Source organism: Humulus lupulus, chromosome X (genome assembly GCF_963169125.1).
Source record: "Humulus lupulus chromosome X, drHumLupu1.1, whole genome shotgun sequence".
NCBI lineage: Eukaryota > Viridiplantae > Streptophyta > Magnoliopsida > Rosales > Cannabaceae > Humulus > Humulus lupulus.
The window spans coordinates 219,318,654-219,345,812 of record NC_084802.1 but is presented as its reverse complement, the minus strand read 5'-3'; the positions used below and the strand labels follow the sequence as shown (position 1 = coordinate 219,345,812).

Genomic DNA, 27,159 nt, shown 5'->3' with positions numbered 1-27,159 from the left:
TATTTAAAATTAATTAGTAAACTTATTTTTAAATTTGAATTTGAATCTTTGTAGAAAATATCTATTTTTTAAAAGATCAAACAACAAAAATATCATATTTCAAAAAATATATTTTTAAATAATAGAAAATATTTGATATTTTTGTATTAACCCATTAAAAAATACATTCAAAATTTGAATTTAAAAAAAAAATCATCGCAAGTCGCGCCCAGTAAAAAAATGGACACTGCCAAAGCCTGAAAATTTAAGAAAAAATCTTCACAGAGCGCAGCCTGAGCTCAAAATTTTAAGAAAAATTAATCGCACGCCGCGACCTGTGAAAAAGTGGTTGTGGCCAGAGCTCGTAAAAATATTTTTAATAAAATTTTGTGTAATTTTTCAATCCAAAAACGTTTTCTAAATAATTTTACTAAGTTTTACACAAAATAAAGCATATATAAAAATTAATGACATAGAAAACACAACAAAATAACCTAAAATTGCTAATAATCACATAAAATTATGTATGCTTTATAAAAACATGAAATCCGTCTAATTACTCAACACATCAACTAATTCAATTTTACAATGTTCATGAATGAAAATAAAGATTACCAAATGCTCTTAGGCCAGTTTTGGGAAAACTTATAAATGATCTTGTTTATTTTCATGTAAATCGTATATTAAACATATTAATATAAGATAACCTAGAACATGTTTCTAAAATTGAATTCAATCAGAAATAATGATAGGAACACTTACATTATGTAATGACCCACTAATCTAGACTCTTGGACCATTATCGAACTATACATACAAATTCTTACTAAAACATACATTTGTGAAAATACCATAATTTGTTATAAACTTTTAGAAACAAAGGTTACTTTCATAAATAATAAGTAGGATATGGGTACCCATTGTCTTTAAAACAAAAATAACTTAAAGTAAAAAGAGTTACATAGAAAATGCGGAAAATACATTTAAAACCATTAAAACATAAACAAGACTACATCCTCGAATCGAATAACGCTCGGCCCCTTGACTCCATTCACCATCGATACACATCCTCTAAGCGTCACGAATCTTACCGCCTCTAAAGCTATTTTCCTGCACATAAAACAGAAAGGAATGAGCCTAATGCCCAGCAAGGAAAATCTAACACATAGTCATAAACATAAACTTCATAATAAACGTAAAGACATATCATAACACATAATACATACACTTATTATAATGGCCATTATTACTTGGGGTCCCATAGACTAAACAAGCTTATGCCCATGAGATTAGTGGGGTCCCACTAGCTAAGTGGGCATATGCCCATAACCTTTTTGGGGTCTTGTTAGTCAAATAGGGCATAAGCCCAAGCCTACAAATAACATAATTCATAGCATGTTTCATAACATAACACATAAAATAACATAAACATAAACATATAGATTCTAGCCTATTTTCCTTACCAAAGTTACCGGGATATGTGGACTGAGTTGGGACTTTTTGGAACACTCCTAATAACCATTAAAAAGAGTGAGTCTAAAGAAGAAAAGAGATGAAATGAAAGGGATGGAAAGACTAAACCATTGAAAGTTACACTTACCAAAACTTATGTGCTCAAGAGCTTAGATTTCCTAACCAAAATAAAATGGGGTTAGGAGACTGAGTAGAAGATTAAGAGAAGGGAAAATAACTTAAAACAAATGAACTAGAGTTTTGGTTACCTCAAAGACTTGTAAGATCAAATACACCACAACCGAAATACTATAGAACCTCACTTCCCAAAGTGTTTGATAAGCTTATGATTTCCCAAACCAGGTGTTTACACTCTCACACTCATTTAGCACTAGCAGCTTCTGAACTTAGAGCAAAAGGTGAATAATGGCTGGGTACTAGGTCCTATTTATAGAGTTTAGGAAAGAAAGTATCTTGATTTTACTTGAATAAAAATAATGGCTTTTTAGGTGAAAATCATTTGAATAATCGTTCAGCAGAGGCTGAAGACTCGTTCAAAAGATGCTGGACTTTTGAAGAAGTTTGAATGGCTGAAAGGAAAAGAATTCAAAAGAGTTTGAATTCATGCTGGAGGAGGCGATATATCGCCCCCTGTAGGCGATATATCGCCTGGGCTAGTATGCCCGAAGCGACCGTGCATCGTCTCGTGTTTTCCGTATCTACGTGCTGCGATATATCGCCCCCTATAGCTGCGATATATCGGCACACGCTGAATAATTAAACACAAAATTACACATTTTTAGCTAAGTTTGAATGGAGTAAACAGCCTTGACTAAGCCCTCAACGTATTCAAAGCTGCTGACTGACCCTATAACATTCAAACTTTACTCCTTATTAAATTTAATCCTCAAAAATACTTAATCCTTAATCACCATTCATAACATGTGCTTAAAATCCTATTGGTTGATGTCTAAACCTTATAATATAATAAATATAATCCTTAATTATCAGTCATATAATCAAACCTTAGGTTATACTTAATATTCTTAAACTATAGGTTAAACTTATAAAATCTATAAGTACTACTATGAGTGTCCAAATAATTCCCGGTCTGAACCAAAAATCCACAGTAACAAAGATAATACTAAACATACTATAATACTACTAAAAAATTAGCTAAGTAAAGTTCTTGGACTCTACACATTATATGCAGCGGAATGAAAGAGTATTTCCTTCAATTTCTCTAACATTTGTATCCTTTCTGTCGCTGAGTATTACCAAGAAACTGAACCGTTCTTCAATTTTCTTCACAGCCTTCCAAAGTATTCTTAGAATCACATAGACTAGGGTGGGAAATTATCAACACATGAGATAGATACAGAGAGAAGAAGAGAAAAGAATAATGAGGCTTAGAAAATGACTTATGTTTGTAGAGAGAATCTAAAACCTACTAGATCTTTTAATCTTCTCTAAAACTTGTTTCTGTCATCTCTCACTTAGCACTTCTTTTATAGACTCAATTATGACATTTAATCTAATTAAAAAATTAATAAAATAATAGATAATATCAGCCCTAGGTCGAAATTATCATGGGTTTTAGGCCTATGAAATTTCTCATTTAATTATAAGCCTGTTGGACTTAAAATCAAGACATGTATTATTTCTATTGATTAATTAATTAAATATTTATTCAAATCCTTTATCAAATTAATTATTTATAATTTGAACCTTGATTTAAACTTATTTATTAATTTAGATACAAATTTATCTTAATTAATAAATCTGTCATAATTTCTCTTTTCTTCTCTAAATTACATAACTTTGTGAAACTATCCAAATTTGACATGGTCAACTTTGATAATTCTAATTGATAATTAAATAAATTAACTGAGACTATCTAGATGATTTAATCCAAGGTACAGTATGGACCATGGGCCTATTGAATCAAGCTCCGATAAGTTATCATAAATCTAACAAATAAATTTACTAACTTATTAATTCCTCGTGACTTCACTAAGAGACTCGAAATTGCACTCTTGAATTCATAGAATGCACTATAAGCAATATAGATACGTTATTAATTATTCATTGATACAACCATAATTGTCACTCAATCATCTATAGACGGTCTACAATGAGATGAGACTAAAATACAGTTTTACCCTTCATTGTATTTTATCCTTAAAACACTTAGTTCCTTGTAAATGATATTTCAGTAAACTAATATTAATTACTGAAATGAGATCTCTATCATTTAGCACCTTGACTAAAACTAAAAGGAAACCATCGTTTCACTTCTTTATCAGAAACTGTAGATGTTGATATCTATGATTAACACTCACACTCAATTATATTACCTTGTTGCCAAGATGTAAGTATGGGCTAGTCCATAGGGTAAGCTGGTAACGAACAAGTCAAATAACTCAAATAATACAATCTGTTAGAATACTAACCACTCAGAATTGAGATTGAATTGACCTATGATCAACTATATGATATAACTATAATAGATAATAACGATATGCTTATTTATCCTATCAATTGTCAATATCGGTCCAGTCTGATGTAACAAATACATCCGATCTTATCTACTTTGCTAATGTTTTGAAAAGAACATAACATTGTGATGTGTAAGTAGATCATATCGTTGATTGGCAAGTCAATGAAAATCATGTGCACTGACTAACTTATTTTGAACATATAGTCGTATTTATATTCCACTGTGATTATGTCACTATAAATATGATTAGTTATATGCTCGGGATTTAGTAGAAGTTTATATTAAACAAATAATCATGAAAATAAAACATATGAACAAAGTGATTAACCAAGCCAAACATTGATTTCTATTCTTTTATTGATAATAAATGAGATTACAAACATGTGTCTAATCAAATTTGTATTTTTTATATTACCATTGGCATACAATTGAACAACTAAATCTTTTAGGAACATAAACTTCAAGTATTAGACCTTGGCCGAGACACCTAATAGGCACAAATGAAAAAAATGCAAAGCAAATTAAGACATTTCTACCATGCTTCCTAACTCAAACATACATTCTTAACATATTCACGCCCAAAGCATTACAATATAATCAATATTAAACTCAAATGTGTTTTTGTTGTTATCTCAAAAGAAATTCTAACATGCTCCTTATACAATAACTTTTTCATGTCCGTAATTTAAATAACCAAAGGAATCCCTAAACATATAATATGTTATAGCTGAAATCTATATTCTATAACAATTTCATGAATCACAATTTTTCTCACATAAATTATCATATCATAACCCAAACTCATGTCAAGATTCAAAGGAAACATATTAATCTCAACTACATGCTTATGCCGAAATATACATTCAAAATACATTCTTCTTTCATAATTTAAATAAGGACTAACATGTTTCTAATCAAAATAACGTAACCACACATGTGTTCATCATAACAATATTGAAAGGAAAAAAAAAACATACACTATAACATATACCCATCAAGACTAGAATAATCAATACAACATCAACATGCTTCCTCAAAACAACAACCAACATTTCAAAATCATAAACAAGATTTAAACAACATAAAAACAACAACAAGGCTAGAAATTTTCATTACCTCCTTTGATAGAGATCAACAACTCAAAAACTAAAACCTCCTCTTTGATACAATTAGGATTTTTGAAACCCACAACAAAGAAAAGAACAATGCTCTTAGAATTAAGAAGAAGAAGGATAACTTAGAGGATTCAAAGCACTAATAAAAGATCACATACCTGTGGATTTTCAAAGAAAAAAAACCCTATTCTTTTTCCTCTTCCTTCTTTCTTTCTTCTCTTTTCTCTTCTTTTCTCCTTCTTTTCTCCATCTTCTCAATAGATGGACATCTAGGGTTTCCAAGATGATTGTAAGAGACTTAAGGAATTATTTATAGGTGACAGCTAGGCTAAAGGAAAAAGAAAAAAAAATGGAAATTCGAAGGGGATTTTTTCGTAACCCAAACATTCTGTAACTTGAGACCCGTTTTTGACCCAGTTGCACCACGATTGTGAAAAAAATAATATTTCTAAAAAGTTATTAGCTTTCTAACGGTACCAAGTTTGTCTAAATCAGACATTTATAACTCAAGTTATGCCTGTTTTACTAAGGTTGGGTGGGTCAAGGGTTACGGGAACTAAAAAAATTGGCAACACCCTTTATACCATTGTTTCTCATTTCTCACTTGTGTGAACACGTCTTCTAGAGCCTTCCATATTTATTTCTCCTATTTTCCTTTTCTTAATTAATAAAATAAATAAATAAATAGAGCATACAAATAAAATATGCATGGAAACTCACCATGCATACCATGCACATGCACACACACACACATGTTCTAGGGTGCATTTCTACTAACCATGCACCTGAGTGCACACAACCAAAACTCAAGAACTCACATAATAAAATAATTAAATAAAATAATTAACAAAATACAAACCACTTATTTTATACCAAACAATTCAAATAATACAAATAAAATTATAACACTTAACAATTAACAATTAAATTAATATAACAACAATAAAGATAAAAAAAAATATAGGGTATCTACCCTCCTTAAAAGGAATTTCGTTCCGAAATTCTTTCATGCTAAATAACTTAGGGTATCTATCTCTCATGTCTTCCTCCAGCTCTCGTGTTGCTTCTTTTTCCATACTATTCTTTTACATGACCTTAACTAATGGAATCATTTTGGATCTTAGTTCCGTGATTCCCTTTTTGATTATACACTTTGGTTGTTCATCGTAACTTAGATTCTGCTTTAGCTGCAACAGTTCATAACACAAAACATGATAGGCTTTTGACACATATTTATGCAACAACAAGATGTGAAAGACGTTATGTGTTTCGGCTAGTACCAGGGGCAGTGTTAAACGATACGCAACTTGCCCAACTCTGTCAAAAATCTCAAATGGACCTATAAATCTCAAGCTCAAATTCCCTTTCTTCCCAAAACACATAACACCCTTCATTGGCGAGACTCTCAAGAACACAAACTCGCCAACTGAAAACTCGATGTCCCTTCTCTTAAGGTTTGCGTAGCTCTTTTGCCTACATTGAGCAATAAGCACCCTTTGGCGGATTTTATCGATCGCCCCAATGGTTTCCCTAACAGCCTCGAGGCCTAAAACTTGCTTCTCTCCAACTTCATCCCAGTATAAGAGAGATCTACATTTGCGCCTATAAAGTATCTCACAGGGAGCCATCCCAATAATGGACTGATAACTATTGTTATAGGAGAACTCCATCAGGGATAAGTATCGGCTCCAAGACTCAAAAATTCCAAGGTACAACTTCTCAACATATCCTCTAGAATCTGAATAGTCCTCTCAGACTGCCCATCAGTTTGGAGATAAAAATCGGTACTGAAGTTCAAATTTAACACTGACCCTTCCAAAAGTTCGATGTGAACACTGACCCTCTGTCAGAGATAATCAACTTTGGCACCCCCATGAAGCCTCACTATCTCATTTTCTACTATTACCCAAGCAGAATCATGTTGTTTGGTGGCCCTAAGTAATCCTACCACAAAATCCACTTCCATTCTGGAACGTAAAGTGGTTGAAGCAGTTCGACTGGCCTTTGGTATTGTGCTTGCACTTGCTGACATGTCAAACATCTAAGAACAAACCCAGCAACAACTTTCTTCATTCCAGGCCAACAATACAATGTTTTAAGGTCTTGGTACATCTTAGTTGACCATGCATGTAAGGAATAGGGTGTTGTATGCACCTGTTTCATAATACTAGCCTTAATCTCATCATTGTTAGGCACACAGTCCTATCCTTATATCGCATAAATCCTCCGTTAGGCATAGCAATGTCACCGCTACAACTTTCTTCTACCAAAGCCGCTTGCTTTATTAGGGCGTCATCTACCTTCTGCCCTTCTCCGATCTGTTCTAATAGGGAGGATTGTAGAGTGAGGTTTTCTAGACCTCCTATTTACTAACTCAATACCCGCGTTAATAATTTCTTTCTACAGAGGTGTCTCTATTGTACTTAGAGCTAAGACATTTCCATGTCCTTGCCTACTCAATGCATCTGCCACTACATTGGCATTGCCTAAGTGGTATAGAATTTCACAATCATAGTCATTTACTAATTCTAACCACCTCAGTTGTCTTATATTCAACTCTTTCTTAGTGAAGAAGCACTTCAGACTTTTATGATCGGTGTGTATCTCACACTTATTTCCATAAAGATGGTGCCTCAATATTTTTAGTGCGAACACTACAACTGCCAATTCAAGATCATGGGTGGGGTATATCTGCTGATAATCCTTGAGTTGTCTCAAAGCGTATGCTACCACTTTCCCATTATGCATCAACACACACCCCAATCTATTCTTAAATGCCTCATAATACACAACAAACTTCTCTCCCTTTGTGGGAACACAAAGGATCGGTGCAGAGATCAACTTATCTTTTATAGTCTAAAAGCTTTTTTCACACTTCACAATCCATATGAACTTTTGGTGCTTGCAGGTCAGGTTGATCCAGGGTGTGGCAATCTTAGAGAAGCCCTCGACAAACTTTCGATAGTAACCCGTCCTAAGAAACTCCGGACCATAGAGGCATTCTTGGGTTGGTGTCAGTCTCTAATGGGCTCAATCTTAGCAGGGTCCATTGCTATTCCATCTTTGGATACTATATGTCTTAGGAAAGTTACTTGTTCTAACCAGAATTCACACTTGGAAAACTTAGCATAGAGCTGATGTTCTCAAACTTTGTTGAGCGTCAATCTCAAATGCTCATCATGCACTTCCTTAGTCTTAGAGCAGATTAAGATGTCATCTATGAAGACCGCTATGAACTTATCCAAAAAGTCCTTTAATACTCTATTCATCATATCCATAAATGTCGATGGGGCATTGGTGAGTCCAAAAGACATCACTATAAACTCATAGTGTCCATAATGGGTTCTGAGTGCCATAGTGGGAATATCTCCCTATTTTACCTTTAATTGATGGTACCCGAATCACAAATCAATCTTAGAGAACACTGCTGCCCCTTGCAGTTGATGAAAGATGTCATATATCCTAGGCAAATGATATTTTTTCTTAATTGTGACCTTATTGAGTTCTCGATAATCGATGCACATTCCCATACTTCCGTCTTTGTTTTTCACAAACAGAACTGGTGCTCTCCATGGCGAATGACTAGGTCATATGATCCTCTTCTCCAACAATTCCTGTAGCTGGCTTTTGAGTTCTTTCAACTCTATAGGTGCCATTCGGTAGGGTGCTTTGGATATTGGTGATGTTTCTTGTGCAAGTTTGATCACAAATTTGATTTCTCTGTCCAGGGGTAAACCTGGTAAGTCCTCGGGAAATACCTCCGGGAACTCACAAACATAGTGAACATTCTTAGGTTTTAGCTCGACCTCTCTAGACTTATCCACAACATTTTCCAAAAATGTTGAACACCCATGCTACATCATGTTCCAAGCTTCTAATGTAGATATGATAGGTATGTGAAATCCCGTCACTTCTCCCTTAAAAGAAAATAGTTCCCTTTCTTCAGGTTTGAACTCTACTGTCTTTCTCTGACAGTCTATCGTTGCTCCATATTTGGCTAATCATTCCATGCCAAGTATAACATCATAATTTGGTATGTCTAACTCTATGAGGTCTGCTGGGCACTCTCTGTTGTCAACTACTATAGAAGCTACTATAACCACCTAGTTAACGACATAATGTCTCCTGTGACAGTCGTGTTACTGTTGGCTGCCTCTCCCTGGGTCAAAGCAAACACTATAGCTAGAACTAGATTGTCATTGTTTCCTTGTCTAGCTCTTGCCCTCCATTGTGAGCAATCCTCCTTCAAGTGGCCTGCTAGACCGCACTCATAGCATCTCTTTGAGCCTACCTGACATTCTCCTAAATGTCTACGAGAACACTTGGGACAATTGGTGAACTTGGTCTTGCAGTTTAGGTGATTTCCTCGATTATGATTGTTGTTGTGGTTGTTTTTATTACCATTGGGAGCTGCAACCTTGGGCTATTTGTTAGTGTCACTGTTTTAACCCTATTGGGCCTCCTCTTATTACTCTCTTTATAGGTTTTACTCTTGTTAGTCTCTCTCCTTGTAGCACCGTCCTTCCATATACAATTCTTCATGTACTCAACGTCTAAAGCTTTGTCCAAAATCTCAGCATAGTTAACTAGCTCTGTACTGGTCATTTTGACATCCTTGGCAATCATAGGCTTCAAGCCTCTTATGAATCTCTGAACTCTCATGAACTTTGTTGGGACTATCTCAGATGCAAACCTTGCCAGTCTATCAAACTTCTGGGCATACTCTGTGACTAGAAGACTACCTTGTGTCAATGTCACAAACTCATTAACTCTGGTTGCTAGTACTGTAGCGTTGTGGTACTTTTTACTAAAAACTTGTACAAAATCAGCCCAGGTCATGGTGTCTAAAATTTGTGTCTACTTAACCACGTCCCACCAAATTCTAGCATCCATCTTTAGGATTGTTAATTATCTTGTTGTCCCTGGAAATCCTTAGCTCGTACTAGTAGCCTTTGTCTTATTTCGTCATGTCGCAACTCATTACTTATCCTCATTGTTGCATTGGTTCGTAGCTTGTCATTGTCCTTTATGTTGATCTAGGTTCTCATGTATTTACTCAACTCTCCACCTCCTTAGTCTCCACTCACTCCGTCGAGGTTTTGTTGTTTTCTACAAAATGTTGTGTCGTGTCCACTTTGTATGCTCCTCTACTGAAGACTCCTTAGTGACTACATGTATCTATCTAGTTAACATCACCTCGCAAGATAATGTCGCGGAGTAAACTCCCTAACCTATGTCTTTATTAACAGTCGCATTGTAAAGCTTTTGTGTCTTTTGATCTTGATAGTGTCCAGTTATATTATCATCGTCTTATTCCATTCTTCGCTTTACTTGAAACTTGATAGTGTCATACTTGTGTTTCCTATGATGCATCTCATCCATTAAATACGTTCACTCACAACAAACACCTTTCAAGGAGTTGATATCCACTTATCTCCATCGTTTACCTCGTCTATATGAACTCTTGAGATCCCATTGATCTCTTCGAGAAGTTTCTTTCTAGAAATCCTAATTACTAGAGGCATACTTTCTACACTACACTCACAAACCTAGCTATTTAAAATAAGGAAAGCAAATAACAATTAATGCAAATACTTACGACATATTGATGTAAGATTTTCCAGTATTTAGCATGTATACGAAGGGTCCTTAGAAACATGAACAACATATCTCTAATACCATTTGTAAGAACACTTTAATCTATTACTTCATTAATACATCACTCAACTCATATTTATTAGAAAAAAATATCATTTTAGAGTAAAGGTTCAGGGCCTTGATAAAACATGCAATTTGGGCCCATTGGTTTTAAAATAAAATTGTAGTATCTTTATGCAGTCTTTAAAAGAAAACAAGTAAAATAATAAGTCTCACCAACGTGCATAAAATAAAACACAACATATAAATTCATAAACTTCTTGGCGACCATCTAGATCGTTAACCATCCATGGGATACCCCGCGTCATACGTGCCTAGACATCGGAACTTCTCACATCACTATGCGTGCCAAGGAGAAACACTATCGCCTACCTGAAAGGGAGAAAGTAAAGGGAGTGAGCTAAAATCGCAATAAGAAAGTACAATCAAACGCAACACTTTCAAGAAATATCAAGGAAATACTACATACGTATCGTAAAACTAATAACATAACTATACCAAATCCATCTCATAATCATATCGTATTCATAGTCATAACGTATCATATTCATAATCATAATCCACTTCATGTGAGCATAGCACTCCTATTGTCCATGTCACATCATGAGATAACCAGCAAAAGCATAAACCGATGAGACCTATATGAAGTAAACAGGAACCCTGGTCCTTGAATAACCTCGGTGCATCCGCCCTATGAGTTACACCAATATCCTTAGTAACTCCTTTGTTGTGTGGCGTTCAGCACGCTAACAACCTACTGTTTTTTCATACATCATACGAGCAGACATACAACAATCCATAACATAACATAGTAATTCATACTTTTTATAACACTTTAGCTTTCATAACTTATACTTTCCACAACACTATAACTTTGCAACATAATAGTTTATACCTTTCATAACATAATTCATAGAAAATTTTAAGTACAATGATCAATACAACATCAACATGCTTCCTCAAAACAACAAAGAATATTTCAAAATCATGAACAAGAATTAAACAACATCAAAACAAAAATAAGGCAATAAATTTCCATAGGAGATCAACAACTGAAAAACTAAAACCTCCTCTTTAATATACCTAGGGTTTTCGAAACTCACAACAAAGAAAATAACAATGCTCTTAGAATTAAGAAGAAGAATGATAGACTAAAAGATTCATAGCACTACTACAAGATCACATGCCTATGGATTTTTGAAAAAAAAAAATCCCTATTCTTTTTCCTCTTCTTTCTTTCTTTCTTCTCTTTTCTCTTCTTTTCTCCTTCTCTCTAGATGGATGGATATGGTTTCAAAGGTTATTGTAAGAGACTTAAGGACTTATTTATAGGTGATAGCAAAGTTAAAGGAAAAAGAAAAAAAAAATGAAAATTCGAAGGAGGTTTTTCGTAACCCAAACATCCTGTAACTTGAGACTTAATTTTGACCCAGTTACATTACGATTTTCGATAAATACTATTTATAAAACGTTGTAGATAATTGAATTACCTTTCTAACAGTACCAAGTTTGTCTAAATCAGACATCTACAACTCAAATTATTACTTTTTTACCAAGGCTGGGTTGAGGGTTACGCGAACAAAAAAAAATGGCAAGTGTTTTCTTACTATTTGTTTCTCATTTCTCACTAGTGTGAACACAAGTCTTTTTATTTCTCTCATTTTCCTTTTCTTAATTAATCAAAAATAAATAAATAAATAAAAGCATAAAAATACACTATGCATAGAAACTAATGTATGCTCATCATGGATACAGTGCACATGCACACACACAAGTGCTAGGGTGCATTTTTACTAAACATTCACTTTGGTGCACACAATCAAAGCTCAAGAACTCACATAATAAAATGATTAAATAAAACAATTAACAAAATACAAACCACTTATTTTATACCAAACAATTCAAATAATAAAATTAAAATTCTAACACTTAACAATTAACAACTAACAATTAAATTAATATAACAATTAAAATAAAAGAAAAAATTGATGTGCTACAAGTATGTTAAATAATAATATTACTACTAGCCAATGTACCTGACATTCTAGCAGACAGAGAGGAACTATTCACAAACAATCTAATATCCTCTAGAAAAAAATTAAAACAAGGAACGAATAAAGATAAAATCTACAAACAAACAAAAAAGAAATATTCCTCAATTCCAACAAGATTAAGCTAATATTGGTAATACGAGTTTGAGGAAATTGGTAGAACTGCTATAAGAATTTTAAACAGAAAAAACTAATGAAAATCACAAGTCTATGTAGATTTATCAAGACAATAATAAATTAGCATTGTTAACATGAAATAGACATGTAAACCAAGCATTTCCATTGAAAATACATCAACTGAATGATTCACTATATTAAAAAAGTGTCAAATAACTAGATAAGCCAAAACAAACTATATTGGAGAAAGTAGTGAAACATTCCTCTCAACAAATCTACCATTAGAGCTCAAACAATCAAATAAAATCCTCAAAAGTAAAAAACCACAATCATTAAAACAAACTTACATATTCCATTGACAAAGACTTTTTTGAAGCATCAGAAAAACCAATAATACCACTGCCCTGTTTAGGTGCAAGATTTTGCTTGAATTACGAACTTTCTTAGCATCCTTTCCTAAATTACAAAATGCCACTCAATAATGAAATGTAAAGAGAAACTAGCAGTACTTGATCAAAAGTGCATTGAAATATGAAATCACTCAATTTCACAAGAACGAAAACAGAGCAAATCATTACTAAAATAAAATCTAAAAGAAAATAAAATTGGGATATTTTCTTCTATAACTAGCTTAATTGCAACAACCTTTGAAGTGTTCTATGGCATTAATTCTACATCAGGATTTTCAAAGGGATTTTTCAGCAATTTCATTTTGAGGTAGAAAACCTAGCATCATATCAACTACAAGTTACATTCACACTCACACATTAAAATGTGCACTGGACTCTTAGTAAGCTAACAAAAGAAACTTAATTATACCTGTAGAAGATAACCTAAAATTAGTTGAAACCTTTAAGAGTCACTGAGAACATATTCCACACATAAATATATGCATTATATGAATTATTCTACACCAAGAATATAGGTCTATTGAACCTTTTCCATTTGCTATTTGGTCTAGCTCACTTTCTAACATAACAAATAGGATTGGAGTGGACAAGAAAGAGACGAAGTGGGGAAATTAATCAAGACCTTATAGATATCTAACTTGAACACAAAAAATGACAAGAAAATAACAGCTTTGATCTTGTGCCCACTTAAACATAAACAAATATAGCAGCAAGTGTAAACATATAAACATGGCTGAAAAGAAAGTTGAGGATAAAGATCCAATAAATGGCAAAGACAATATTGAACATACCTAAAAAAACAGTGACATTTAAGCTAGAAATTGACAACCATCAAGCATCAGAACCTTTGGTGATTATGAGTTCAAGAGTCTAGACAAACTAAACATATAAACATGGCTGAAAAAAAAAAAGAGGCTATGAACTCTGTTTCCTTCAGCAAAATTCATGGCTTCAAAACAACAAGTTGAACCGCATTTTTTTTTTTTTGTGGTTAATTGCTTTTGCCATAAAAAATTTAATGCCTACCAAGGACAAATGTTAGAAACATGGTGAAGTACAACTAAACAATTGAAATTTGTAAGAACTTATTTGGTCAAACTATGCTACCCTTTTGAATATCTTCATCCACCTTATCCCACAAAGACTGCTTGAATAAGTTATCAGTTGGCAGTTGAAGCTCTAGTTAAAGCTCTTATATGTTTATTAAAAAAAATTCACAGACCATAACGCCTTCCATTCTAACATTTCTCACATCTTTTTTGTTTCTTTTTTGAGAAAAAACATGGTCATCTACATTCTATTTATATTTTTGTAGGAAAGTAAATATAAATGATGAGCACATCAAATAGAGTGAGATTCAAATCATCAATAAACATTAAGTCCTAAATAATGTCTTAAATACCAATTCCATCACATCCGAAACTAAGGTCTTTTTTAGTGGAGTGTAGGTTGAATACAAAATAAATTACAAGAAAATGCATCTCAGTTTGAAACTTTCACATATAAAAGTCTTGTTATAATAGAACCATAAATAATCTGCTTATGAGGGTTTGGAATCTTCTTCAGAAACATTACAATTTAGACTAAAAACATCAAAGAAATTACAACAAAAAAAATACATTTTCAGCATTTCTACTCGTAATATGAATTATATAACTAATAAATAATTAAACTAATATTTCAAATTCAAAGATTAGCAAATAAAATCCTAAACCTAAATAAGAGAATAGAAGAGCTGACATTCAACTCAGCAACAATGATCCAAAAGATCCCTCATTTGAAAAAAGAAAACCCAGCAAAATTATTATTTTGAAAAGCACATTAATCCACCCAAAACGAATGCATCAAATAAATTTGAGCAATTACCTTTCAACAATGCAAATTGGATGAAGGCCTTAAACAATTTAAAGAGAAATTAGATATGAATAACATGGAGACAAGGAAAGACCGGAGCAAGATGTAAGAGATTAACATAGCAACAAGTAGAAGAAGGGAAAAAGAAAAATATTGTGAAAATCTCTAGAGAAGAGATAAAATTTTAGTTGTTAGATATAACTAACAGTTGAGTCATTTGCTTTTATTATATATTGTATATAAAGATTGGTACCTATATCGCAACCATCCCCAACACCACCAAAAGCAAGACTAAAAGAAAGATGACAATAAATACTCATGTATTTATCACGAAATACTCATGTATCATCTTTATACATTACTCCTAAAAGGACACTCATTTTTGCTTTTCTGGTCACTCGATTCTTATATAGAACCAAGTATTGAGAATTAGTCTCAAAGCCAACCAATTTGGAAAATCCTCTTCAACATTCCGAATAAATAAACCTTTGGAGTACTACCAATAATCTATATACAATAATAAAAAATTAAACAATAAGAGATGGATCATGCATCTAATCATTCAAACAATATACACTTTAAATCAAATATAGATACCTCGTGCTCTCAAACCAGACTTGACGATTCAAAAAAATCAATCTAACACATAAAATTAATGAAGTTCATAGCAGAGAAATTAGGCATCTTGAGGTAATAAGTAGTGCTACAATACCTCAATTTTGAAGATGATAATCGGTTTCTAGCCATTAGATCTCACATAAGAACAAACTAGGGAAAATGATTAATCCAACATTTCAAATCTCTGTTTTGAACCCAAATATATACAGAGATCTCAAAACAAAAAATATATCCCAAATATCATATTACATATCTCCATTTTGAACCAAGATAATTAAAAAAAAAACAAGCTGAGGAAAAAACTCACCTGTTCGACCTCTTCAATAAAGACACAGTCGACCCTCGCCTGCACCGTTCAAGCCCTCGCCACTAGAGCTCTGTCGGTATCCCTTCATTGTCGACCTTAGCCCCTGCTTGTCCCTTTGTCATCGAGCCTTAGTCCACAGCTGAGAGAGGATGAGAGATTGAGAAAGGGAGGTCAGCCAATGGCGGTGCCAAACCAGAAAGGGAGAGAGAGAGAGAGTGAGGGCAATGGGAATGGCGAGAACAAAGTCTGAGAGAGACTTAGATTGAGTCATGAGAGAGGAGGGAGGCTAGAGTGGCAGTATAGTTTAGTGTAGGTTTATTCTTTTGTCAAGACTTAATTTCGTTCGGTGAGATAAGTGAACCAAAAAATTACGGGATAGCCCAAAATTTTACCCCCAAAATCAGGAGCTTTTCTTTATATATAAAATGTACTAGATCCAATTTATAATATGCACATTTATTTAATTTTATTTATAAAATTTATTAATTATTTTTATTAAATTTATAGTAATATCATATAAATTTTAAATAAATATTATATTTTAATTAAATAATTTATTTATTTTTATTTAAGTTTTTGTTTGTTTTATTTTTTTAATTTAAAAAGGACAATTATATATTATATGTTTAATATAATATTAAATATTATACATGTATTTTAAATTTAAGTTTCTTGCTAGTTTTTAAAAAAATAATCAATTTGTTACTAATTAATAGTAGATTATATTATATATTTAATATGATATTATTCTAATAAGTAAGTTTAAGTTTAATTAAATTTTATTATTTTAAAATAATTATCATTGTAAAATATCTCAAAAGTAACATATTTTAATTTTTTTTAATTATTTATTATTTTTAAATAATTATCATTATAAAATATCTAAAAAAATATCATATTTTAATTTGTTTAATTATTTATTATTTTTAAAAAATCATCATTGTAAAATATCTCAAAAATATCTTTTTTTAATTTTTTAATTATTTGTTTTATTTTATTTAAGTTTAAGTATTTACAAACTACCGTTAGATATAAGAATATTTTGTTAAATATAAAAATATTCCGTTAAAGTTAACATTAAAAAAATAAAAAACCGTTAAAACCAAGAATTTCCGTTATCTACACACTTGTTATATATAATAGATATAAACCATTTAATTCTAAATTGTTTATAGCATTTTTTTAATAATTTCCATTTTCTATGCTATTAATATAGTTATTTCTTGTAGTGAAAGTGTCACATTTTTGTACATTTAGGCGAAGTCTAGAATTTCAAAGTTGGGGTTGCTTAAAATTCTTATGTGATTTAATATATGATTTTATGTATAAATGGTAGCATGATAAGTGGTATTTCATGTATTATGAGTTTTCTAAGTTCTTGTGACCTATAGGTTTCGTCATAGGCACCTAGAAAGAATAGAAGTTCATGCAAACTTTTGTGATATGCTTGTGTGAGTATGAATTGTGATTGGACCAAATTATACTTGCTATGTTTAGGCTTTTGAGGAAGTGGTCATGTGTTGTTTGAGTTTTGTGCTTGGACTTGAGGTAAGGAAGTTAGATAGTATTTATTATTTGATTGTTATAATGTTACTAATGTTTTATGATAAGTTATATGTTGTGTGATTGATGTTAAGACTGCAGCAAAAAGGGTATCACAAAAGTTGACCAAAAATGGTGTTATGAATGTTTTGTGAATGTAAGAAAGTTAGCTAGATTTTCAGTTATGTTTGTGAATGAACTCTTGTTATGAGATATGTATAGATGTGTTTGTGTTTGCTTAACATAATGCTGCAACATTATTAAAGAAAGGCGTACCTAAGATTCAAGATTCTGCCCAAAAGGGTGCCAAAGAAATTCATGACCAAAATGGTGCCATGTGAATTATGGCCAAAAGGGTGCCATGGATGTGACCAAAAGGGAGTCACATGTGATCATTGGACAAAAGGGGAGCCACGATCTTGTGTTGTATGCTTATGATTATGTTGCTTATGATCTTACGTTGTATGTTTATGCTCATGATGCAAATGATCTTATGGTTATGATTACAATCGTATGATGTACGATTATGCTTATGTCGCAAATAGCCTCATGTTTATGATTATGACTTATGTTGATACTGATTGCTATAAGAAAAGTATGTTAAGAATGTATGAGATATGTCACTTATGCTTGTGTATCTTGTTTGTACTTCCTTATTGGGCTTTTAGCTCACCTCCTTACTTTCCCCCTTGGAGGTAAACACTAGGTAGACTTGTTTGGCATACTTGGTGAGCTGAGTCAGTTTTCCATAAGTATGTAAGTATGCTGCGGGGAGCCAATGAACGAGAAAATGATCCAAAACGCCATAGTGCCTTAAAGTCTTTCATTACGTTAATTTATCAGTGGGATGTACTTATTTATTTTTAAGTCTGCTTCAAATTATCTTTTGTTTTGAGCACTGGATCCAAACTCTACATCTATTTTAAATAAAGACCCACTGTATTTTCAATCAGATTATGAAAATTATGAAGTTATTATTAAAATCAATATTTTAATAGAGATAGGCAACTAGGGGCGTTATAAGTATGAATGATAGAGAAAAGATGACATATTTTATAACTTTGGATTGAATAATTATTTCTCATAAGTTTTTAAATTGCAAAAAAGAAGCAGAGGTTCTTCACGTGACATAGTTACACTCAGGTTTCACCAACTTTGTGTCAGGTTGAAAGTGGCTGGCAATTTCATTATTTAATAAACTAGTAGGAAATAACCTTTCCAATTAGAGAAAATTAGGATAAGATAGGAAACAACTTTTTCTAGTTAGGATGTCCTAAATATCTATAGTGCTACAACATAATAACATTTACTTTATTGGACAAAACAAGAAATCAAACATTACTAGTAGAAAAAGTTTGTTTGTTCATTGGGATTTTTAGAAGTCGTAATAAGATAGAGTTCACCACAGTCTTTAGCATTGCCAATCATTCTCCTCAATTCCATGTCCTAAAAATCAAGATGAGTAGAGAAAAATTTAGTAACATAGTTCATATCCTTTGTGTAAGTTTACTTGTAGAGATAAGGTTGCAAGATAATTTGGGAACCATCAAAAGTGACTGAATATCAAAAATGACCACTGAATCCATCCCTACTACCTTAGATAGAGACCCAAGAAGCATAAGTTATTCTCACCATAAAGTCTATTGAATAAGGGTTGTACGTATGAAAAAGTGAAATATTACCAATCATGTGATACAATAGACCAGAGTCTATTATCCAAGGAGTTGGAATTTCCATATATGATTTTAAAGCCACTACAAGATTACCTCATGTTGAGGGAACTGTGGTTCTATTGAACATGAACTAAACATCTTTTGTAGTAGTTGTAATTGTCCTTTCCTAAACAGATTTATCTCAGGCGTAGGCTGAGGTGTTTATGCCGCTGAGGTGAAACCATGACTTTTTGTTGCTCTTGTTGGCCTCCAATCTGGAGGTCTGTTGTGGAGTTTCCAACACTCCTCACGTGTATAACCAGGTCACTTGCAGTGATTTCACCATGTTTGTTCACCTCGCTTGTTCATGCGTTGATCATGATTGGATCTCCCATTTGGAGTAAAGCTCCTAACAACAAGGCTGGTCCTTCTTAGTTAGATGAAAGAGGATGAGGATCACCAGATAACTGTTGGGATTTGTTCCCTCAAAGCGTATTTCTGTATGAACGATTATTGTTTATTAAATAAAGTTAATATTTTGCTCTCATATTTCTATTTAATTATACATGTCATTTATCATGAAGATCAAATATTATTCATGTGGTCTTGAATTAAGTATATGTATAATAATATATATAGAAGATGATTTAATTCAAGATAATAATATAAAAATTATTCGTAATTGCTAAATAAAGTGGGAGTTTTATTTAATAAAGATTATGAGTACGGTCTATCTTCTAGTTAAGACACAATAGTTTATTCAGGCTCTTAAGTGTAGTGACACAAAGAGATAGATGTACCGTATATAATATAGATTGTATTGGACTAGCACACGATGAAAGAAAGAACTTCTGATAATCTTCGTTAAAATATAGAAGTTCAACATTCATCAATCGATGGTCGTTTGAGACTTGACCTCAATGCTGAAGTGAGTAATGAACTCATATTTGTGCTTTTATGACTTTTGACTTATCAGGTAAGGTTCAATATTCCTACAACCGAATTCTTAATATCTTGGAGTCATAGAACTACAAGTATCTGGGAACATACTTCAAAGATATGGAATATGCTCCTTACTTAAATGAAAGCAGATTAGTTGTTCCTTTTAGTGTTGATTCGGGGCTTGAACATAAAGCGCTCAATTTCTATTAGAGAATAGAAATTTCATTCTATAATTAAATTTATAGAATAATTTTCATTATAGGATCAATGTAACTAATTGATAAATACATAATTAGAGAGGTTAACAGACATTAAGACCTAGCTTTAATTATGAACAACTAGCAGAGAATCATAACTCATGCAATGACTAAATCAATGGATGACTTTATAGTTATAACTTCTAATAATATAAGACTGTAGTTTTGAGAGTTCAACTATGAATTTTTAGTGGAATAATTCATAGTTAATTAATTAATTAATGGAACTAAGAGTTAGTGAAATTAATTAAATTATTGGAGCTTAGATCTACGGGTTCATACTGTCCACGTACTAGCTTGATAACACAGATGAATGATTTTGGTATTAAAAGGAAATATTTAAAAAGAATAATGTATTATTTTTAATCTCACAAATTAATATTATTTGTGAAATAATATATAAAATATTATTTATGAAATAATATTTAATGGCAAATAAAATTATATTGATAATTAAGTGATTAATTTTTTTTTGAAAAATTAATTTAATCATATTTAATCTTATGGTATAATCGTATACTACACAAAATAATGTGATAAAGGTTCAACAAATAACATTTTATAGAGATAAAATACCACAGGGCCCAAAGCCCTATAGTTGGAGCCAACCACAGTCCAAATGGACTGTGGCCCACGTAAAGGACAAATAAGAGATTAGGGCTAGGTCTTCTTTTGATTTTTAAATTAATATAACATAACATCATGAGATGGAGACATCATGCAATTAATGTTATTTGTCAAGAGAGAAAATTAGACAAATTTGTTCTCTCTGTATTGTGAGAAGAATATTCTCTCATGTGTTGAGATTCAAAATTATGTTCTTATGTATCCTACCAAATAGCATAGACATCCACCTGTCTCATTCTCTTTGTTAGGCATGTAAATGGGGCGGATCTGCCCCGCCTCGCTTCCGCCCCGCCCCGATTAGTTTCTTGAAGCGGGGCGGGTCGCCCTGCCCCGTCTTAATCGGGGCGGGTTTGCCCCATTTGCCTTTTTGTTTTTTAAGAAACATTAAATTTTAATTTTAGAATTCTCTTTAAACTTAAATTATTTTTTTATTGCAATCCTTATTTTTTACACTTCTTGTCAACTACACCTTCAAATATTTTATTTTATTTTTTATTTTATAATTTACAAAAATAATTACAAGAATAAAGATAATTAAATAAAACATATTTTTTAATATTTACAATTCTTTCATAGAGTAGTTATGGAATAATTTTTTTTTATAAATCTTACACTTAAAATCTATTTAAAATTAAGGATATTCTAAAGCACATATAAAATGTCAATTTTACATATTATGCATGTATATAAGTAACATGAGATAATTGTATTAAATCATATCATTATATCATCATTTAAATCAAGAATTCGCCAAGTATAATAAGAGTTTCTCAAGGGAACAAAGTAAAATAAAACTATCATATGCAACATAGCACTCCACTTTTGAGAGTTTCTCAAGAGAACAAAGTAAAATAAAACTATCATATGCAGCATAAGCATAGCACTCCACTTTTGATGCGTCAAAAGAATCAAATGACTTTCTTCTTCTTTATTGACCTACTACCTTAATCATCAAGATCAACTATGTATGGCTCCTACAAAAAAAATATATATGTATTAATAATAGAAGTTAATAATTTATTTGATGACTTATAAAAACTTAATTAAGTACCATAGTTGGATCTACATCATTATCTTCATCATTCATGGTGACTAGTGGAGTCGCTTCTGTAAAGAAAATAAAAAAAATTAATATTGAAATAATACAATAAAATATGAATTTATATATATATATAAGGATAAGTATATTTACCTTTTTTGTCATTTACCAACCAATTTTGAGTGCATATCAATGCTTCTAATGTAGAAGGATGAAGTCTCGCTCAGTGTGAACCCACATGTCTACCGCCAGTACTGAATGTAGATTTCGAAGCAACGGTGCTAATAGGCACAACAAATATATCTTTGGCAATCATATTCAACACAGGATATTTGAGTCCTGTTACTTTCCAATAATTGCATATATCAAAGAACTCATCAGTCCTAGGTATCAATTTCTCTTCCAAATAGAGTTCTAACTCTGACTTCATATTCTCTACACCATATGCAACTCTAACATATGTGTCAAAGTTAGATAGATCATCTATTTGTGTTTGAGAAGATGCTAATACACTATCCATTTGCTGACTTCTTTCTCTAAGATTAGGAAACTTAGAACTGTACTCTTCTAGTAGCTCAGAACAAAGCTTGCGGACCTTCTCAATTTCAATCTCATATTGATCATTTCCATAAATGGTAGGAAAATAATATTCGATCAACATAAACTTATATCTTGGATCCAAAACAACAGCCACAGTCATAAGTCCATGAATCTCTTCCCAATACTTTTGAAACTTAGACATCATTTGAGTTGCCATGTCCCTAATAAAGGGCTCATCTACTGTCATCCATGCTTTAATTCTCATTTTAATTTGACACATCTTTGGGAAAAAAAGATTAGCTGTAGGATACTTGGTTCCAGAAAACAACTCTGTCACCTCATGAAACACTTCCAACTTGTCACACAATTTTTGAGCTCTAATCCAATCATCTTTTGATGGCGCATATCTAACATATCTTGAATCACGTAGTTTTAATTGTTCAAATACTCTATTATACAATAAAGCTATGTTGAGCATCAAGTATGTTGAATTCCACCTTGTTTGACAATCAAGTGATAACTTTTTAGTACATGTCACTTCAAGAGAACGAGCAGTGTCCTTAAATTTCTCATACCTCTTTGGTGTGCTCGACCAATAAGCAACACTGTCTCGAATCTTGTCAATGCTATCGCCAATAACAGACAAGCCATCCTTGATAATAAGATTCAAAATATGCGCACAACAACGCATGTGAAGTAGCTTTCCTTTTAAAATGAAACAGTTAGAATTAAATTTTTCCTTCAAAAGTGGAATCATTGCATCGTTAGTTGTACAATTATCCACAGTCACTGTACTAATCTTGTCTTCAATATTCCATTCAGACAGACACGATCTCAATGTATCAGTAAGTGTTACAGCATCATGTGGGCATGGTACATACTTAAAACTTATAATCCTACTATGCAACTTCCAAGAGTCATCTATGAAATGAGTTGTCACAGTCATATATCCCCTCTTTTGATGATTGGCAGTCCACATATCAGTGGTTATAGCTATTCTACTTCTATTCTTCTCCAAAATTTGGCTACATTTTTCCTTCTCAACCTTGTACATTTTCAAAATATCAAATCTAATTGTATTCCTTGACAACATTTTAAACATAGGGCAAAGAGTATTTGAATAGTCTATAAAACCACTATGCTCAACCATCCATAAAGGGTATTCATGTAGAATGATCATTTGAGCTAACTTTTTTCTCCCTAGTTCAGGATCAAAATTGTAAGTTGTGACTGAAGGACTTGCATTAGGATTAGGATTCATGGCAAGTTGTTCCTTTATTACTGGGCATCTTTTCACATGAGCAAGCAAATGTTTAGTCCCATTACTACTCTCTCCCCCTAATTTCCTCCCACAATGGTTACAAACTGCCTTCAGTTTACCATCAATTTTTTGCAATGTAAAATGATCCCATGCAGGAGATGTTCTCTTTCTTTTAGTACTTCTACTCTCACTTTCATCTCTCGTATTTCCTAGAGATTGTGCCTCTTGTGTATGTGTTGAATGAACATAATCAACATCATCGACAAAATTAGATTTGATAACATCTTGGGTAGACATGTTTAGTGTTTGATCTAACCTACATTATATCCACATAACAATTAGGAACTACTTGGCTCCAAAAATATTATACATATGTATAAATATAACTTAAAGATTACAACACATAAATTCTAACCAGTAAAGGCTTTGACCAAGAAAATAGTGCCACTGGCAGTCCTAATGAAACACAATTTGCAGGGGTCCCTGAGTACAAGAATCATCATGAAACCTATTATTATCAATGACCCCAACCAAAACACAAAACAAAAGTACACATAGCAGAACAGAACATTACGTTTTGCATTTATTTAAGTTCTAGCAAAACACAACAGAACAGAACAGAACAGAAGAATTTCATGTCTCATGAATCAAAGATGAACATTTATGGCTCAACTCAAACTTCCAAAATTAATAAATATCAAGGAAATAACATATAGATAGATATATGACAGTCATAAAGTCAACAATGAAACGTAAATAACACACAAGTAACTTGTTTGAGAATTTGTTTGGTTTCTTAAAAGTCAACAATGAAACGTAAATAACACACAAGTAACAATTCAATATAAAATTCTTAAAAATTCTGTTTCTCTTCACTTTTGGAGTTTGATATATTACAGTTTTTATCCTCTCAAAACTTCAATTACATTGACTAAATTAACTGATTTAATGCTTAATGTGTTGTTATTATTTTTCTTGTTATGATTTCATGCTTAAGCTTAGCTGTTGATGTGTTAGTATTACAGAACCACATCACATGGTAGGTCAGTTGGTGCTTCTTATTAAAGATAATTAATATGATAAGAAAATTGCTAACAATTGAAAATTTGTGGTTTTGGTTAGAGCCTAAAAGAGGTGGACACAGGTTAAAAGGAAGGACTGGGAGAGGTCCTAACTTATAAATTACTAGAATGCCAACTGATTTGTTGATTTAGTTGGTACAAGGAGAAGTACATGTCCCAGCTTGTCTGCTCACCAACATATGATTTACCTCACTCCACATATTTCAATAGCTTACCATATTTTAAGTACAAGAAACATTACTATTTCTCTTCCAAGTTTACTATTATTACACACCTTGTACTAGATGTTAGCATCATAAAACGCAGACCCTTCAAGGATGGTTCAATTCTGGCCCTATTTTGGTAGCACCACCAATTTTTCACTATTCTAGGAGCAAGGGTTGTGACTCATGCAATAATATACTACCTCCTTTTGACATGAAAAAATCAATATCAAATGTGGAAAATGGCCAGTACTAAAATCTAAATGGCAATAAGAAACATGATCAACAACTAGTTGGTATTTGTTTTAAGTGTCTGTAGAATTAATCGATGTCTCAAACATGTTTCTTTCTGTTCTCTAATTAGTCTAACATGCTTTTCAATATTTAGTGTTAAGTACTACTTTACTTCTTGGAGGTTAGCTCTTGCCATTCATATTAGAAGTGGTAGGACATTATGTTATCTTTATATAGATACATACAGTTAGGTCATTTACATGTGAAGTATTCTTGATACTAAGAAGGACAAACAAACCCATGTGAACTCTATTAAGCTAGTGTCCCTCATGTTCAACAAATCACTGTGATTATGTCAGATAATCTTTCATCTATATAAACATATAGAATAAGGCTCAGTAGCAATACAAGTTTCCTACACCAAAACATCAAAGCTTTCTCCAATTCTCTAAGACCTCAGAGGCCCCAAAGGGCTATATTGTTGTCTGTGCTGAAGAGAAGCAAAAGAAGAGGTTTGTAGTTCCCATTTCCTACTTAAAACAGTCTTTCCTCCAAAATATCTTAAATTGAATGGTTGCCAAGTCTCAATGAGAAAATGCTTTCCTTTAGAAAGTCAATTCAGCCATAAACCTCACCAAGTAAACACAGTTTTGATATGTGAATTTTCAATGCCCATTAGGCTTCCTCAAGCTTGAATTTTCAAAGCTCATATTCAAACCTCCTTAATCCAGGCCTAAGAGGGGAGAGAGTAAGTCAATCATGAAAATAACACTCCAACACACTGGCTCAATGTCATATTATAAAAACACATAGACTGAAAACAAGAAGGGTATAAAAACACATAGACACAATTGCACCTGAAACCCAAATAAATTAAGTATAACACAAATATATATGCACAGAAATGCAGAATTATAACTTGAAAATCTATTGGGTTTTTAGCAAGAAGTGCACTCTATCAATGTGTTGTATCAGAAAACAACTTGATGTTATACTAGTGAAAAACCAAACTTGGCACCTTTGATTCCTCCTTTCCAGACAGTGTTAGAGTAGATGAGACCGGAAACGATGTTGTGTAACACGCTGAATGTTAGCTTAAGCCGATAATGAACCAAGCAACTTTTCTTTCCACCTCCTTAAGCTATAATCATCCAGCAAAGCGACTGATAAACTTCATAAGCTGTGTTCACAGAAGCAATACCCATCTGAAAAAAATGAATAGAAGATCTGAAGATGGAGATGGAGAAGAGAGCACTCACCATTACCCAAAACTTTGCAGGTGACAGTGGCGGGATACACCGCCGGTCAACGGGCAAAACACGTTCCTAGAGGGAAATTAGTGGCGGGAGTGTCAATCCTGGCGGGAACTTCATTGACCATGTTCTTCCTGGTTGTTCTGAGAGTATTCCCGTTCACTCCATGCTATATTATCTCTGTTGCAGGAATGATGGTTCGGAATTTAATGACTATAACTTTTCAGGTTGGATCGGCATTCGGCAGCAGCAGATTTGGTTTGGAGAAGAAGGGTTTCGTTTTGGGCATTGGAGAAAAAGGGTATAACTCACTTGAGAATTAAAAAAAAAAAGTAATCGGGGTGGGTCTGCCCCGACCCGCCTGAATTTATATCGGGGCGGGGCGGGTCAAAGCCCCGCCCCGAATTTTGCCCCAATTTTACCGGGGCAATGATGCCCCGCCGGGTCGGGGCCCCGACCCGCCCCG

General features: G+C 32.7%; 2 long non-coding RNA genes across 2 annotated transcripts; both read right to left on the bottom strand.

Annotated features, from left to right (window-relative positions):
- Positions 1 to 10,765: 10,765 nt before the first annotated feature.
- On the bottom strand, positions 10,766 to 16,424 carry LOC133803827 (uncharacterized). The gene is made up of 2 exons (XR_009878177.1): positions 16,062 to 16,424; positions 10,766 to 11,076 (listed from the first exon to the last, which is right to left on the bottom strand). It is a non-coding gene; the product is annotated as an uncharacterized LOC133803827 (long non-coding RNA).
- Positions 16,425 to 22,020: 5,596 nt separating this feature from the next.
- LOC133807246 (uncharacterized) lies at positions 22,021 to 22,345 on the bottom strand. Its single transcript, XR_009879228.1, has 3 exons — positions 22,274 to 22,345; positions 22,133 to 22,188; positions 22,021 to 22,055 (listed from the first exon to the last, which is right to left on the bottom strand). It is a non-coding gene; the product is annotated as an uncharacterized LOC133807246 (long non-coding RNA).
- Between the last annotated feature and the right edge of the window lie 4,814 nt (positions 22,346 to 27,159).